Source organism: Mus caroli, chromosome 6 (assembly GCF_900094665.2).
Source record: "Mus caroli chromosome 6, CAROLI_EIJ_v1.1, whole genome shotgun sequence".
Lineage (NCBI taxonomy): Eukaryota > Metazoa > Chordata > Mammalia > Rodentia > Muridae > Mus > Mus caroli.
In genome coordinates this window covers 110,305,498-110,311,472 of record NC_034575.1, presented here as the reverse complement: position 1 = coordinate 110,311,472, position 5,975 = coordinate 110,305,498, and the positions used below count along the sequence as shown (strand labels likewise).

The 5,975-nt window shown below is 40.9% G+C and overlaps 1 protein-coding gene and 1 non-coding gene across 2 annotated transcripts in view; one reads left to right on the top strand and one right to left on the bottom strand.

The window, feature by feature from the left end:
• Syn2 (synapsin II) overlaps positions 1-5,975 on the bottom strand; it is a 145,570-nt gene that overhangs the window by 73,481 nt on the left and 66,114 nt on the right. The window lies entirely within an intron of this gene.
• Positions 5,798-5,916, top strand: LOC115031346. The gene has a single exon (XR_003836987.1). It is a non-coding gene; the product is annotated as a 5S ribosomal RNA (ribosomal RNA).

Here is a 5,975-nt window from a genome sequence, read left to right as displayed (position 1 = left end):
AAAAAAAAAAAAAAAAGAAAAGAAAATGAATTAATCAGCTATGACTACAGAGTTCCTGGGAGTGGCCTCAGAGACAGAGCAGAGTTGATCTGGAAGTGAGGTAGCAGTGGCAGACACAATTTGCTGTGGTTTCAGACTTCAAGGAGGGCTGGGTACCATTCTAGGCTCAGCACATACCCAGGAAGTACCATCCTCACCTTACACCAACCTTGGGCTTTTCAGTGTTAAACACTGCTTCTTCATGTCCTGGAGATACTAATATAATTCTACCAGCAGCCACCTGGGGCTCTTTTCCATGGGTCTCTCCCAACAACCTGAGTGTTGGGGTCCAGGAGTCACCTCACAAGCCACACAAACACCAATCTCAGTCAGGGATAGTTTATTGAGCATATGTTACCAGGACTAATCAATCAAAACCAGGGTAAAGGCTCCGAGCTGAACAATGACATTGAGGTAAGATACAACAGGGCTTTGTTTGTTTGTTTGTTTATTATGTATGAGTACATTGTAGCTGTCTTCAGACTCACCAGAAGGGGGAATCTGATCCCATTACAGATGGTTGTGAGCCACCATATGGTTGCTGGGGATTGAACTCAGGATCTCTGGAAGAGCAGTCAGTGCTCTTAACTGCTAAGCCATCTCTCCAGCCCCTCTACAGGGATTTTTAAGCCTGAGATGTTCAAACACCTGTGCTAAGTTATCCTACCAATCAGGATTTAGGGATAGGGGATTTCCTTAGGAACATGCCTTTGTTGTAGATTTACTCATGTTCCTATTGGTTGGGGTATTCAACTGTGGCAGAGGATGTGCCTTGTTTAACATTCATGTCTTAACTTGTCAATCAGGATGGTACTTGTCTAACATTCATGTCTTAACTTGCCANCCAGGATGTCAGTTACCCATGTACATGCCTCTTTCTGACAAGTAGGATGTCAGTTCCCAGGGTGGTCTTGGGGAACTTCAATTTTACTCAACCTTCTACTCAAAACGGAAGTCACTTCAAATAGTTTCTAATATTGATGCAGATGTCTCTCTTATGTTGGGGTCTATCCCAGGTGCAGCTTATAAGAGCAGTAACATAGTAAGTAGCCCATACACAGGAGCAGAAAGTGCTGCTGGGTGGCGATTCAGGTCCAAGCTTATTATGGCTAACTATATGAAGCAGTTCTAACTGACTTCTGTTGTGACTGGTTTCTAAGAGCACAGAATATAAAAGAACATGCAATCAACCTGGGCATGAGAAAGTTTCTTAAGCAGTAACAACATATAAGAAAGTTTCCTTGTAACACTAGCAACAGCACAAAATGGTAGATTAGACAGGTAACAGTTACCTAGGCCTTAACACCAGATCCCAATTCACTATGCTAATCACCATGTTCCTTCTCAAGCCATGTAATACATGTGGATCCCTAAACTAGATGTCACAGTACAATGACATCTCTGATGTTTTAATGTAGAACAGGAGTCAGTGTCCTCAGAGATGGAAGACTGAATGCAGTGAACTATGGTTCAGGAGTTCCAGATTCCTCAACCCACTAGCCAGATCCAGTAGATATCTAGTAGATCCTAGTATCAGACTAGGCTGATAGAGTGAACAAAATATTGATACCAAAAATAAGTGTAGGGGCTGGATAAATGGCTTGTTCAGTGGTTAACAATACTTGTTCTTGCAAAGAACCTGGGTTCAATTCCCAACACTCACGTGGAAGTTCACAACCATCCATAACTCTAGTTCCAGGGGATCTGATGTCTACTTCTGACTTTCAAGGGTACATGGTGCACAGACGTACATAAAAGCAAAACACTAGTGTACATAACATAAATAAATCTTTCTTTAAAATTGGTCTCTTTGAGATGAGATCTCTCTATTATGCAGTTCTGGGTGTTCTGGAACTCTCTATGCAAACTGACCTGGCCGCGAACTCAACAGAGATCCATCTGCCTCAACCTCCAGAGTACTGAGACCAAAGGATTATATCATCACAGCCAGCAAAAAAAAAAAAATTGTTAATTTTTTTTAAGTAAGTGTAATGTTTTGGGGTTAAAAGTCTTATTTAACTTAAAGAAAAATATGGAAGGAGTTACAGAGACAAAGTTCAGAGCAGAGCCTGAAGGCAGGACCATCCAGAGACTGCCCCAACCGGGGATCCATCAACCCAAACACCATCAATACAACCACCAAACCCAGTCACTATTGTATGCCAGAAAGATTTTGCTGACAGGACCCTGATATAGCTCTCTCTTGTGAGGCTATGCCAGTGCCTGGCAAATACAGAAGTGGATGCTCACAGTCATCTATTGGATGGAACACAGGGCCCCTAATGAAGGAGCTAGAGAAAGTACCCAAGGAGCTAAAGGGGTCTGCAACCCTATAGGAGGAACAACAATATGAACTAACCTGTAACCCCCAGAGCTGTGTCTCTAGTTGCATATGTAGCAGAGGATGGCCTAGTTGGCCATCAATGGGAGGAGAGGCCCTTGCTTGGTCTTGCAAAGATTATATGCCCCAGTACAGGGGAATGCCAGAGCCAGGAAGTGGGAGTGGGTGGGTTGGGGAGCAGGGCAGGAGTAGGGTTTAGGGGGTATTGGGAATAGCATTTGAAATGTAAATGAAGAAAATACTAATAAAAAAGAAAAAAATAAGATATTTGAGAGAAATATAGAAAGACAGAGGAACACACGGGGTGTGGGGACCTGAGAAGTGAATGAGCAATTCTTTAAAGTTCATTTAGGATTACCTAAAAACTAGAAGGGGATCTGGATAGGATGAGATGATAACAATGATAATGACAATTAACACTCAACAAGTGTCACAGTGTTCTAGACACCAAGCTAAGAATATTCTGGTCACAACTGCATTCAGGATATATTATAATTATTGCTATTATAGTTACTCTTCTAATTTTGTGATAAAATATCATGACTAAGGCAAGTTATCAAAGAAAGTATTTAATTTAGGGGCTTATGGTTTCAGAGGGATAGAGTTCATAACCATCATGGTGGGAAGCATGGCAGCCAGCAGGCAGGTATGGCAGACAGTACTGAGAGCTTATGTCTCAATCCACAAGGCAGAGAAAGCTAACTGAAAATGGCATTGGCGTTTGAAATCTCAAAGCCTACCCACAGTGACATACCTCCTCTAATAAGGCCCCACCTCCAAATCCTTCCCAAACGTTCCACCAGTGAGGCCCAAGTACTCAAATCCATGAGCCTGTGGAGACCATTCTCATTCAACCTATCACAAGCATCATCTTAAGAAAGAAATATAGCACTTAAGTTTTATTTTAAAATTAAACTTACTTTATGTAAACCAGTCAATAAATAGTAGCAATCATGCTACAACATTTGAGTCTCTAATCTATGGTGTTACAAAGAGTTTAAACAGGGAGAGTTCTTTCCTTTTGTACCTTACTCCAAATCCAGAAGAGCTTTCTGTATAGACAGCCTTTTTCCTTTCCTTACGGAGGCAGGAGATAATCTGAGAGGAGAGAAGCAAGCTCTGAGATGGGGTGTGTTAGGGTAGGAAGGAAAAATGAAAAGAGAACAAAAACTCTAAAGAGCACCTAGAAATCATCAGGAATTTCACAGATTTCCTTTTTTATTATAGCAAAAATGTTATTTCCTCAAAGGCACCTGTAATTGATTTGAAGACTAAAACATAGTAACATTTTTAAAATACTTTGATTTTCGCAATCTTCATAATCTTGGAAAGAATGACATTATTTTTATTTTAGAGATCAGATAAAAAGCCCAGAAAGAATAAAGATCTTGTTCGTGATGAGAACGTTCAAACCCAGCAGACACCAAGAGGATGAAAATAAACCTTTTCCCAACCTGTGCTTTTGGTTGCGCTTTCTGCCTGTCTCTTACCTCACGTCTCTGCATCCCCAACACTTCTAATCATGTTCCCTTTCTCAAATCCAGCCACTTATATTTCCTGTAAGATACTTCTAGAGAAATATTTCTGATACTTCCCAGTTGAATGAAGCAAGAATGAAAGGTCAACATATACTAAAAAATGTGTTTAGGAATGAACATATAGGCTGTCTGTAACAGTCTGAGCCTAACCTTTATCACCACGTTTGTAAAAACATCCCTCAAAGTTTCTGTTTCCCTCTTCTCTGTCTTTTAAGTAGAAAATCAAGACATTCTGAGAAAAATTGGCTCTTAAAATTGATTGTATCTTAAACAAATAACCAAAAACCTTAAAGTCCCAATCGCTAAAATATCCAGAACCTCGCTCATTGAAGGCTCATTCCTATTGTACAAAGATTACAGAGATGGACGAGTTAGTTCACAATAGTAGGAGATGTCTTTTTAAAATAAATACTCTAGTTTTTAAATGTTATGAGTCGGAGTGTTTTCCCTTCCTGTGTCTATAAACCATGTGTGTAGTACCCTCAGACACCAGAAGAGGCACTGGATCTCCTAAAACAGGAGATCTTTCTCCTTAATCCCACTTCCAAACTGTAACTCAGAATTAAAGACATGGCCATCTTCAGGGGGATAGGGGGAGCCTCATAGTTAAGTCCTTTTCTTGGTTGTTAAGACCTGAACTATAATAATAATTAATAATAATAATACCTCAAATTTGAAAGACAGGAGGTCTTGATTATTTTTAGCCAAAGTCTGTCCCTAGCAATATCTCGGGCAAGTCTCTTCAGGCCTGAATGGCCTCAGGCTCTCCAGTTGTGGTTATAAAGGTAATGTAGCCAGATGATGAGTGATGGCTACACTTCTTACAATAAACATTCACTCATGCTCTCTGAGATTTGGGTGGACTTCCTTACATTAGAAGATACTGGTCCTTCCCAAACTGGGTTCTGTGGCTTGTTGAGTGTTCTATGGTAGAGATCCTATAGTCAAATCACTTTAAGAAATGTTGAGTTAGCCTGGTGGTAGTAGTGTGCCTTTAATGCCAATACTAAGGAGGCAGAGGCACATGAATCTCCCAGTTTGAGGCCAGCCTGGTCTACAGAAAGAGTTCCACAATGCCAGAGCTAAACAGAGAAACCTGTCTATAATCAGGGTGGGGGGAAGGGGAAGGGAGGAGGGGAGGGGAGGGGAGGAGAGGAGAGGAGAGGAGAGGAGAGGAGAGGAGAGGAGAAGAGAAGAGAGGAGAGAGACAGAGAGAGAGAGAGGAGAGAGACACAGAGAGAGAGAGAGAGAGAGAGAGAGAGAGAGAGAGAGAGCGCTTACATGGCCTCCTTTAATGCACAGTGCCATATTCCAGAAACCCACATGAGTCATCTCAAATGGGAATGACCTCTCAGGATGACCATTCACAACTAAACTAAGAGAATTACATTATTCTGCCTGATAACAGTGACATCATTATACTGGCAAGCTCTCTGGTAGATATCTGCTAATCTACTTTGACATCATTATACTGACAAGCTCTCTGTTAGGTATCTGCTAATCTACTTTTTCAGCAGATTGTCAATAAGGGTGGAGTAAATGTCATTATACTGAAACACCATCCATTAGAGAAAACTACAGGTTTAATAAGGATGTAAAAAGGAAAACATTCAAGCAGGAAGAAAACAATTTGGCACTAGATAATCCCAAAGTAATGGCATTTCAATTCCAAAGATAAATTTATCATAGAAATTATTGTCGGTATCTGTTTGAATGTGGGCAGTAAGAAATAGTTAATACTTTTGATGTCTAACTTCAAGTACTTTTTCCTTTAAATAAGAAAGCTTCTATGAGATACATGCAAAATTTATAACATAGGATGCTTCACCATCTCACTTGTATTCTGAAACAGTTACACAGTATATTAAAATGTAAGTGAGTCTATGGCCATACCACCCTGAACGCGCCCAATCTCGTCTGATCTCGGAAGCTAAGCAGGGTCGGGCCTGGTTAGTACTTGGATGGGAGACCCCCTGGGAATACCGGGTGCTATAGGCTTTTTGGACTCCTCTCTCTCTCTCTCTCTCTCTCTCTCTCTCTCTCTCTCTCTCTCTCTC